The sequence below is a fragment of the Callospermophilus lateralis genome, chromosome 19 (genome assembly GCF_048772815.1).
Source record: "Callospermophilus lateralis isolate mCalLat2 chromosome 19, mCalLat2.hap1, whole genome shotgun sequence".
In the NCBI taxonomy this organism is placed as follows: Eukaryota; Metazoa; Chordata; class Mammalia; order Rodentia; family Sciuridae; genus Callospermophilus; species Callospermophilus lateralis.
In genome coordinates, this window is record NC_135323.1 from 21,965,145 (window position 1) to 21,977,243 (window position 12,099).

The 12,099-nt window shown below is 38.6% G+C and overlaps 1 pseudogene; it reads left to right on the plus strand.

Annotated features, from left to right (window-relative positions):
• Positions 1–6,786: 6,786 nt before the first annotated feature.
• Positions 6,787–7,844, plus strand: LOC143385459 (nucleotide sugar transporter SLC35B4 pseudogene; annotated as a pseudogene).
• Positions 7,845–12,099: the final 4,255 nt, after the last annotated feature.

Here is a 12,099-nt window from a genome sequence, read left to right on the forward strand (position 1 = left end):
GTGCCATTTTCACATATGTGTAAGGATAATTTATAGAATAAATTCCTAGAAGTTTGAGTTCCCCCAAAACAAATCCAAGTCAAGAATTTGAATGACAGAAGTTTATTTAAGAAGTGTTTCCATGAAATAGCCTTAGGTGGGGAAGTAAGCTGGGGAAGGGAAGGCAGCTGCTAATGGTGTTATTGCCAACAAAGATATGAACCCCTGGAGCTTAATTCCACTGGAAAGTTCTGTGAGACAATGAAGAACTTGTGTGTTAGCATTATCCCAGCCAAGGGGAGCAGTGGGTAGAGAACACCAATAGTTATTGGCTGAGGGTCACTCTTGGTGGGGACAGGGTGTCAATCCTGTGGCACTTCTGGTTTGCCCTGAATGTGGGCAGAGTAGACTCTGATGGCCAGAGAAAGAGATGTAGGTGCTGCCAGTTGAAGTCTGAGAGAAGAATACAGCTCCTTGCAATCCCATGGGGATATGAGTGGGGGTACCAGCAGCACTGGCTATCAAGTGCAGGTAAGGTTTTAGTAACTATTTCCAGGGGGCCTCCCTTCTCTGTCAGAAGCCCACTTGCCATCTCCTACACTTCTGTGACTGCAGTAACCATTCCCCTGGCTTTAACATATATCCTCTCTAATACTGGTGCTCTGTTAAGGGGCTACCACTGGCTATTCATCTGAATTTCACTCACGAGGCTTAGATCATACCAATGGCCTGAGGTCACACTGATAAGAAGGGAATGAAGCTGGCATTTAATCTCAGCTCTCTGTGGCATTACCATCTTTCCAAGGGATGAAGAGTAAACATCATGGTGTGCCACTTTTGGACCTTGCAGATGAAGGCAACACCAGAGAATGCCAGAGACAGAAGGAACCTGAATATTGACTTTGAAGAACTACCATGTTAGCCTTGTACTCCATATTTTTATACTGATATATATAAGAGAGAAAGGAACATTGACACTGTTGAAGGTAGACACATTAAATTTGGCCTGAAGATGTTTTCACATTTGACTCCTTATATAATGAATTGTAGTCTGACTTAGTACATGACTGAATGAAAAGTCTAACTCAGGAGTCCACTTTTGTAACACACAGCTGAATCTTGGCTGAATACAGGCTGAGCTGCAGTCAATGGCAGGCATCCAGATGATTCCTTCAAGGCTATTTAAGCGCACTTCAGTTTGCTATCCATGCACACCGCCTGGCCATGTTGCAGGCCAGAATTCTTGAAACAGTTCTGGTTCTGAGGGTTGCCTGGTTCTAAAATTGTAAATGAAAACCAGTTAAGATCTTTAAATTTGTTTTAATTTGTCTTTTGAAGACATTGTTATTTTGAGCCTCTGATACAGCAGCTGCTCCTTTATTGTAACTAATATCACTACTTTCCCAAAAATCATTTTCCTCTTTGTTCCAAGAAACTGAACTTGTGACAAAATTTGAAGGCTCTTTACTGATGCCCTATCTCCTAGCATTTCAGTCCCCTTCCTCTATCACTTATCATGATATGTACAATACCCATATCCATTCTGGGATGGTCATGGGCTACAGTCTCATTTTCTTCTTGGGTAGAATTTTTTTTTTTTTTTGTACTGGGGATTGAACCCAGAAGTGCTTAGCCACTAAGCCATGTCCCCAGACTTTTAAAAAATATTTTATTTAGAGACAGGGTTTTGCTAAGTTGTTTAGGGCTTACTAAGTTGCTGGTACTGGCTTTGAACTTGTGATTCTCCTGCCTTAGCCTCCCACCATGCCCTGCTGGGTAGGACTTCTTGGTTTTGTCTCCAAAGGTTTATCCTCAATCTCTGAGAGCACCATGGGAAAGGTCCTACCTGGTGACAGAATGACCTGATAGAGAAATTAACTGACCTGTGTGCACTGTAGAAGTGGGAGAAGGTACTAGAAATGTGATGTTAGTCGTGGTGTGGATATCCAGTCCTCCCTCTTTGCATCACACTCTGGTCTCTGGGGCCAGGATCAGTTATTTGAGGCCCTGAGTACCTCTGCAGTCCGCTTCTGATCCTGCTCCTCCCTCTCAAGCTCCCAGTTCTCAAATGTACCATACTTAGGTGACCAACCAGAATCCTTCTGAAAGTGAAAGGTACTGTGATTAGTCATTGCACTCAGATGCTAGGTCTGTCTGGGACAGATCAGAATGTCTTTTGTTCCCCTACCCATACCCCTTCTCAACTATTGCCTATGTTCTACTTTTTTTCCCCAGAACTCAGTTCCTTTTTCTATCACCTGACACTTGTCTTAGTTTAAATGTTACTTCCTCCAGATCCTCTTGACTTTCTAGTTGAGAGAAGCCCTACTTCTCACATGCTGCCATAATAACCTGAGTTTATTCCTCTGAAAAATATACATTCCTCAAGGACAGGACCCCTATTGCATCCCCAGACTCTAGAACAATATCTAGAACATGTTATAAATAATTGCTGAGTATATGTGTTGAGTAAATGAATCTGTGAATGAAAAGACTTTTGTGTTTCCCCAGATCCCTGTTCTTTTGTGCTTTCTATTAATAGAAAATGCTCTCAAAAATCTATTTCCCTCATCCCAACAAATTTCTTCACAATGATATAGTATCCAACTGAGCTGCTTCATGTTCTCTATATCCTAAGAGACTGAATATACTAAGGAAAATGAATGGCCAGCCTATATATAAAATTAGGCCTCTGACCCCCATCTGCAGCAATCAACACATTAGCTACAAAAACCAGCCCAGGAAGTCAGCCTCACAGGAAGTCCGATCACTATCTCTAACAACCAGACCATGAAATCTAATGGTTTTAACAATTGGCCTCATGTCCAAGTCTTGATTAATAATTGAAAACTTACTTAGTTTTTGTCCTTGCTTCCAATTCATGACCAATCAGAGAAAATCGAATATGTACACTTATCCAATCTCATAGGATGGCTGCTTTTAGCTGCCTGCTTATAGCTTCTGATCAGAGCATATATAAAACTTTCTTTTATTCTACTATTAATCTTTCCTACTCCTCTTCCTTCTTTTTAAGTTTCTGCAGTGATAGTGTCAGAATTGCCTTTGCCTGTTCTCATTTGGTTGGTCTTTGTTTGCACAGTCTTTTGGTCCAACTGCGAAAAATAAATGAGTAAAGCAATTTCCTTTCCACATTCTCTGTGGGCATTCCTATTTGAGTACAGGTTTTGGAGAACAATTGCTAAAATCATTCCTTTTATCTTCCTCCCACCCCACATTGACCATTAAAATATGAGGCGTCTCAGAAATAAAAATATGAGGCATCTCAGAAATCCAGGCTGAGTGAACACAAGTTGAAGACATTGGTAGTCAAGTTCTGCCATATTTACATATGGCCTATTGAGGGCCATCCTACTACTGAGCCAAGGCCAAGATATAGAAGTTGGATGTGATGACCTAGCCTTACTCCCCCTCTCTGGAATTATTCTTCTTTTAATTCACACAGGCATTTCCAGCTCAGCCTCTCCCAGGCACAGCCCCACTTGGCCCACAATCTCCCTGAGACCCTGGATATCTGCTCTGTTCTGTGTTCTTAGTTCATTTCCCTAGGATTCCCGTGTTCCTTCCTTTTGCTCTAAAAACAGATTAAGATCAAACTATTTTACAGTCCCTAGTTGCTGTCTGTGTTTCCTTGCGATCCAATCTTCTGGATTAAAACCAATTTTTCAGTTGCCATGTTTGTTGCTAAAGGCTTACAATTGTTCCCTTTTCTGGAGAATTTTCTTAGCTGAATGGGAAACTGGGTGGTGGGGTTGAGAGGTGGAAGAGCACTCAGTGACCAATGACTGACTGACAAAGGGAGCACCATGGGCAGACTCTAGTCTCACAGTGGGACCTATCCATGGCGCAATTCATGCTTCCTCTGGGATCAGGCTGAAGTCAAATTCTAGTGGAGACCAATTCATTGTCACTTTAACTTCTTTTCCTGCTCTATCCTGGCTCATGCCCTTCTCCTAAGAGCCTCCTTCAAAAAACTGCCATCTCAGATCCTCTAACCTAGGAAACTTGACCTAGGATGATTGCCATTCTGAAGCGCTCCCAGGTCTATATGTTTTTATCTTAATAAAACACAAAAAGTCTATTTGTTTCCTTGTTCTGGCTATAGTCAAGCTCTTAAGGGCAGAGATTGTCTTTTGTTGTTGTTCATTGTGGTACCTATAATATTCAGAGAAGAGTAAGGAGCTCAGTAGATACTTGTTAAATTAATTAATGATAGTGACAAGACAAAGGGGCTTGAACTAGGCTCAGTAAATTATGAGAAAGTGATTGGGCAATATATAGTGGAAATAAATGGAAGATAAATATAAATTCTAGTAATATTTTCTTGTACAGATCACTACTTATTTCAGGTGATGCAGACAAAATAAACTGAGAGAATCTGTCATCATCAGATCTGTCTTACAAAGCAATGCTAAAGGGAGTTTTTCAACTGAAAGAAAGATGTTAACAAGTAGGAAGAAAACACGAGAAGATATAGAACTCATTGATAAGGTTAACTATATGGACAAATTCAGAATGCTTCAATAATGTAAGAATGCTATATAAACATTACAAAATTTGTACAAAGTTTGTTTGTATAAACATTACAAAGTTTGGCTTCTGGTACAAAAACTAGAACCCAAAACGGTTTAAAAAATATATTATTATGTTAAGAGATAGGCGGTATAGGACTGGGGTTGTGGCTCAGTGGTATAGTGCTTGCCTCACATTTGTGAGGCACTTGGTTTGATTCTTAGCACCACATATAAATAAGTGAATAAAATAAAAGGCCAACAACAACTAAAAAATATTTAAAAAGAGGCAGTGTAGAAAAATGGAAATATTTGGGATATCAAAAATTCAAGATATTGCTGGGCATGGTGGTACACAACCAGTATTCCCAGCTACTTAGAAGGTAGAGGCAGAGAAATCACAAGTTTGAAGCCAGACTAGGAAAGTTAGTGAGACTTTGTCTCAAAATAGAAATAAAAAGGGCTGATGATGTAGGTCAGTGGCAGAGCACCCCTGGGTTCAATTCCCAGTACTGCAAAAGAAAAATAATATCAAAATGTGGGGAGAAATGTAATACAAGTGTAAAGTTTTATAAATTAGTATTCTTCTTTTTTCACATAAAATTCTTTAATATAAAATATTTTAAGCGTACAGAAAATGTAGAAATGCTCACAAAATAAATACCTGTATTCTCAATACAGTTTAATCAGATACTAATGCTTTCCATATTTGCTACAAAATGTTTTTAAAAAGATTAGATAATGCAGGTAGAATTGAGTTACCTAGTATACCTCCTCTATGATACTGTACTCTCTGCAAACCCCCCTCTAAAAAACCCCCATCATTCAGAATTTGGTATTTATTATTCCTGTGCATATATGCATGGGATTATTACATTTGCACCCATAAAATATATACAATTTCTGCATATTTTAAATAATATAAATTGTGTTAGACATTATATATCTTGTTGCAATTTGCTTTAATTTCTTTATCATTATGATAAGTATTCTTTGTAGGAGTAAAAAATGAAAAACAACCATAAATAGAGGGATGATTAAATATCTTGTGGCACATTTCCATACTAGAATGCCAAACAGACATATTCCAAAGAGCTAACTTTACATTTTGCATAGAGTTTCTTTTGTAATACATTAGCAAACCTCTGTGAGTTTTAAAAATAGGTGTCTCTCTTAAAAGCAGAATGGATTTTTTTTTTAGTCAGTTAAGCTCTGTATTTTAAAAGCAAATTTAAACCTCTTGCAATTATTGTTATTTACTGATACTATTGAACTTACTTTGACCATCTAATTTTGTTTTTCGATTTGTTCTAATTAGTTATACATGAAGCAGAATGCATTTCAACTCATTGTACACAAATGGAACACAACTTCTCATTTCTCTGGCTGTATATGATGCAGAGTCATACCATTTGTGCAATCATACATGCACATTCCACCATCTTTCCCACCTCCTCCCCTCCCCTCACTCCCCTCTGCCCACTCCAAAGTTCCTGCATTCTCCCCTGGATCTCCCCAATTATGGATCAGTATCCATATAGCAGAGAAAACATTTGGGGATTGGCTTATTTTGCTTAGCATGATATTCTATTGTCAAAATGGCCATTCTACCAAAAGCATTATACAGATTTAATGCAATTCCTATTAAAATCCCAATGACATTTTTCATAGAAATAGAAAAGGCAATCATGAAATTCATTTGAAAAAATAAGAGACCTAGAATAGCCAAAGCAATCCTTAGCAAGAAGAGTGAAGCAGGAGGCATCACAATACCAGAGCTGTACTACAGAGCTATAGCAACAAAACCAGCATGGTATTAGTATCAAAATTGACATGAAGACCAATGGTACAGAATAGAAGACACAAAGACAAACCCACATAAATACAGTTATTTCATACTAGACAAAGGCACCAAAAAAGAAAAGATAACCTATTCAACAAATGGAGCTGGGAGAACAGGAGATCCATATGTAGCAAAATGAAATTAAACCTCTATATCTCACCATGAATAAAACTCAACTCAAAGTGGATCAAGGTCCTAGGAATTAGACCAGAAACCCTAATAGAAGAAAAAATAGGCCCAAATTTTCATCATGTTGGCTTAGGACCTGACTTCCTTAATATGACTCCTAAAGCACAAGAAATAAAATCAAGACTCAATAAATTGGGGGCAAGAGCTGCGCTCCCTGACCGCAGGCATGTCCATTGCCACCTTCCTGGGGGTAGCAGCATAGGCGGGCGCCTCCTCCGTGCTCGCTCCCCTGCCCCCACACCGGCCATGCCCCGGGCCTTTGCGGTGGGCCTGGTATTCGCAGGCTGCTGCAGTAATGTGATCTTCCTAGAGCTGCTGGCCTGGAAGCATCCAGGATGTGGGAACATCATGACATTTGCACAGTTCTTATTTATTACTGTGGAAGGTTTCCTCTTTAAAGCTGACTTTAAAGGAAACCGCCAGCTATCCCAATAAGGTACTATGCCGTGATGGTAACCATGTTCTTTACTGTCAGCGTGGTGAACAACTATGCCCTGAATCTCAACATTGCCATGCCCTTGCACATCATATTTAGATCTGGCTCCCTAATTGCCAACATGATTCTGGGAATTATCATTTTAAAGAAAAGATACAGTATTTTCAAGTATACCTCCATTGCCCTGGTGTCTGCAGGGATTTTTATTTGCACTTTCATGTCAGCAAAGCAGGTGACTTCCCAGTCCAGCGTGGGTGAAAGTGATGGATTCCAGGCCTTTGCATGGTGGTTACTAGGCATCGGGGCACTGACTTTTGCTCTTCTGATGTCAGCAAGGATGGGTATATTCCAAGAGACTCTCTACAAACAATTTGGGAAGCACTCCAAGGAGGCCTTATTTTATAACCACGCCCTTCCACTTCCTGGTTTCATCTTCTTGGCCTCTGATATTTATGACCTTGCAGTTCTATTCAATAAGTCTGAACTCTATCAAGTTCCAGTTGTCGGTGTGACAGTGCCCATCATGTGGTTCTACCTCCTCATGAATGTTATCACTCAGTACGTGTGCATCCGGGGCGTGTTCATCCTGACAACAGAGTGTGCCTCCCTCACCGTCACGCTTGTTGTGACTCTACACAAGTTCGTGAGCCTCATCTTTTCCATCCTGTACTTCCAGAACCCTTTCACTCTGTGGCACTGGGTGGGCACCTTGTTTGTCTTCATTGGGACCTTAATGTACACAGAAGTGTGGAACAACCTAGGAACCACAAAAAGTCAGCAGCAGAAGGCCCCACAAGAAGAACTGACATCTACCTGGAAGATGACCAGTGTTTTGTGCAGGAGGCCTCCGCCCTTTTGCTTTGGTTAACACTGAATCACCCCCAGGATGCAACCAGACATACCCCAGGGATTACCGTTTCTCATGGCCATCCAAAGTTTGTAGACTCTGAATAGACATCCCTTAACCTTAAAAATAGGAAAAAGAGTAGTTCTGTATTATCACACAGATCATTCGTTATTTGTTTACCAGGATATTCAGAACTGTGCTTGTTTGTTAAATTCCAAGTCCCTAGAGCTGTGAGTCTTATATCTGTGATCTCAGAGAAGATCATGCCTTTGTTACTGTTCTGACATTCTCTGCCATAATAATCATTTGTTATCCCGTCCCCTTTTTCTCCTGCCACCCCCTCCCCCATTCTTCAGCAGCACTTTGCAGTTTGTTAGGTACTCCAGGCACCATCTTCCACTGAACAACTGAGTGGCCCAGCAAACTCTGAGCCCTGGTGACACTGGAGCATACTGGCAGACCCCCTTTACTACATTTTGCTTTTTTCCCCCATATGTAACACTTGTTGCAGCCCAACAGCGTCACACAGCACGATGTCTATTTCTCTCAGTGCAAATACCTCTGCTTGTCTTATTATTATAGGATATTTACGGACAGATACCAGGTCAGAGCACAACAAAATGAGTGCTCAGAAAGCTGAAGGCCTGCACTGTGTGAGCTAGGTTTTCTCTCTGGCGGTTGGATATAAGGAAATAGATAAAACAGCTACCAGTTAATACTCTTTAAAAATAATTTATTACCCTTAGTTAACTGATTTTTCAATCCAGGTTGAAACTTTTTTTCAACCTTTATTAAAAGGGCGAATAAACCATTTTATAGAACATTAGACTCATTTACAGGAGGAGACATCTCTTAAATGCCTTTCTCATTGTCTGTCAGGACTATATAATTTGTGCTTCAGAAAAACATAGTTTGTTTATAAAAATAATTTAGTGTTTAAGATATCCACAACTCTACCCCAAAGCACAAATCAAATAGCAAAGGACACTAGCCAGACCGTGTAAGGTGTGGCGCCTGCATGCTCCTATAGCAGCTTGCCTGGTATAATAGATGAGTAACAGGAGACGTGGTCTTGGGATTATATTAATACCTGCATATATCCTTTACCAAGACTTTATTACATTATAAATGCTGTCTTTTTTCATTGTTTTTGTAATTTATTTTTTTATCCTTGGATCAAACCCAGACCTTGTCCATATTTTTTACTTTATTTTTCATCCAACTAAACCATTAACACACTTTATGAGTTTATGTTGGTTCTAATCCCAGCAGTCAATGCTTTCTTGTTTTTGTTTTTGTTTTCCCTTTCCCTTCTTCCTACCCAGTTGACTAAAATGAAATGCTGCAGTACTTTAATTTGGTCAGTGCTAGAAGTGAGGAAAGCAAGGACGGCTGAGCTGATCCATGCCACCTGTAAGCCACCTCTTGTAGGGAGATGATGTGGTATTTTTACAGGATTCTAATAAATGTCTTGTGGTAAAAAAAAAAAAGAAGAAAGAATCAATAAATTGGGTGGATTCAAACTAAAAACTTCTTCTCTGCAAAAGAAACAATCAATAATGTGAAGAGAGAGCCTACAGAATGGGAGACCACATGCACATCAGATGAACTAATCTCCAAATTATATAAAGAACTCAAAGAAACTTAGCAGCAAAAAACCAAATAACCCAATCAGTAAATGGGCTAAGGAACTGAACAGACACTCCACAGAAGAAGATATATCATTGAGCAACAAATATATGGAAAAATGTTCAACATCTCTAGCAACTAGAGAAATGCCAATCAAAACTACAATTTCATCTCACTCTAGTACAGGGAGATCCAAGAGGCGGACTGGAGGGAGGCTACATTCCTCAACACTCTGTGACTTGGGATTCAAGCAGAGGGAATACTGTTTCTTTGCAAGGCAGCAGTTGCTGCCCACTGACTCTCTGCTGTTTACCCTTTAATTCATTGAAGGTGATCCCTGTAATCTACCAGCATATCGTCCACCATTTGAGCACAGATCACTTGTATGTCAGATTGCTGTTGGGCTTGTGTGTTCCACGCTGGGTCTAGAAAGCCTGTGGAACCCCAGAGACTAGGACAGTTCCTTAGGGGGAGCTCAGGTTGAAGAAATTGGAGAAAATATGGCTCTCTCCAGCTCAGTGAGTCCTGAAATGCATGGGGATTGAAGAGGCTGGCTACAATGGGTAGGAAGACTGGAAGAAGGTGTGAGAGTTTTTGCTATTGGCTTACCCACCTGGAGCTACCATCAATCTTTAGACAACCCTACCTACTGGTGGAGAAGGTAAGCTGAGGAAAAAAAATATATCTACATCAATCACTGAGAATCAAACCCAGTGCCTCACACATGTGAGGCAAGTGCTCTATCACTGAACTACAGCCCCAGCTGAGAAAATTTTTGAAAGCCAACTGAAGCTATCATTTAATTTTCCATTGAGACTTTCCCTTTTTTTTCTTTATCCATTGCCCTCTCTCTCACATCTCTACCATCTTTGAATCCAAATACTTTCATACATCAATTTATTGAGGAATGAGGTGCCTGAATAGTATATTACAGTTTTGTTGTGTATCCTTATATTTTTACTTTTTTAAAAAACAATAAATATATACATATGCATGTATATATAATATATATATATATATATATATATATATATATATATATATATATATATAATTATATTTATTTATTTATTTTCTGTAATACTGGGTGACTTTAACACACCTCTCTCACCACTGAATAGATCTTCCAAACAAAAACTAAACAAAGAAACTATAGAGCTAAATAATATAATCAATGATTTAGACTTAATGGACATATATAAAGTATTTCATCCATCATTGAGCAAATATACTTTCTTCTCAGCAGCACATGGATCCTTCTCTATCATAGACCATATGTTATACCACAAAGCAACTCTCAGCAAATATAAAAAGACAGAAGATACTACCCTGCATTCTATCAGAGCATCATGGAATGAAATTAGAAATCAATGATAAAATAAAAAATAGAAGTTACTCCAACACTGGACACTAAACAATATGCTATTGAATGAACAATGAACGGCAGAAGATATCAGGAAGGAGATAAAAAATTCTTAAAGGTAAATAAGAACATCAACACAACATATCAAAATCTCTGGAACACTATGAAGGCAGTGCTAAGAGGAAAGTTCATTGCATTAAGCTCATTCATTAAGAGAATAAAAAAGTCAACAAATAAATAACCTAACATTACATCTCAAAGCCCTAGAAAAAGAAGAACAAACCAACACCAAAAGTAGTAGAAGACAGGAAATAATTAAAATCAGGACTGAAATCAATGAAATTGAAAACAAAAGAAACAACTGAAAAAAATTGACAAAAACGAAAAGTTGGTTCTTTGAAAAAATTAATAAAATTGATAAACCTTAGCTATGCTAACAAAGAGAAGGAGAGAGAAAACTCAAATTACTAAAAATTTGTGATGAAAAAGGAAATATCACCACAGACACTATTGAAATACAGAAGATAATTAGAAACTACTTGAAAAATTTATACTTCAATAAAATAGAAAATCTCAAAGACACTGACAAATTTCTAGATACATATGATCTACCCAAATAGAATCAGGAGGATATACACAATTTAAACAGATCAATTTCAAGCAAGGAAACAGAAGGTGCCATCAAAAGCAAACCAACCAAGAAAAGCCCAGCCAATGAATTCTCAGTAGAGTTCTACAAGATATTCAGAGAAGAACTAATACCAATTACTCCTCAAATTATTCCATGAAATAGAAAAGGAGCAAACCCTATTAAACTCATTCTATGAGGCTAGTATCACCTAGATTCCAAAACCAGACAAAGACACATCAAAGAAAGAAAATTTCAGACCAATATCTCTGATAAACATAGATACAAAAATTCGCAATAAAATTCTGGCAAATTGCATACTAAAGCATATTAAAAATATAGTGAACCACAATCAAGTGGGGCTCGTTCCAGGGATGCAAGGTTGGTTCTCCATATGGAAATTAATAAACATAAGTCATCATATCCATAGAGTTAAAGACAAGATTCATATGATTATCTCAATCAACGCAGAAAAATGTATTTGTCAAAATACAGCACCTCTTCTTGTTCAAAACACTAGAAAAACTAGGAATAGTAGGAATATACCTCAACATTGTAAAAGCTATCTATGCTAAACCCAAGGCCAGCATCATTCTAAATAGAGAAAATTTGAAAGCATTCCCTCTAAAACTAGACCAAGATGGCAATGTCCTCTT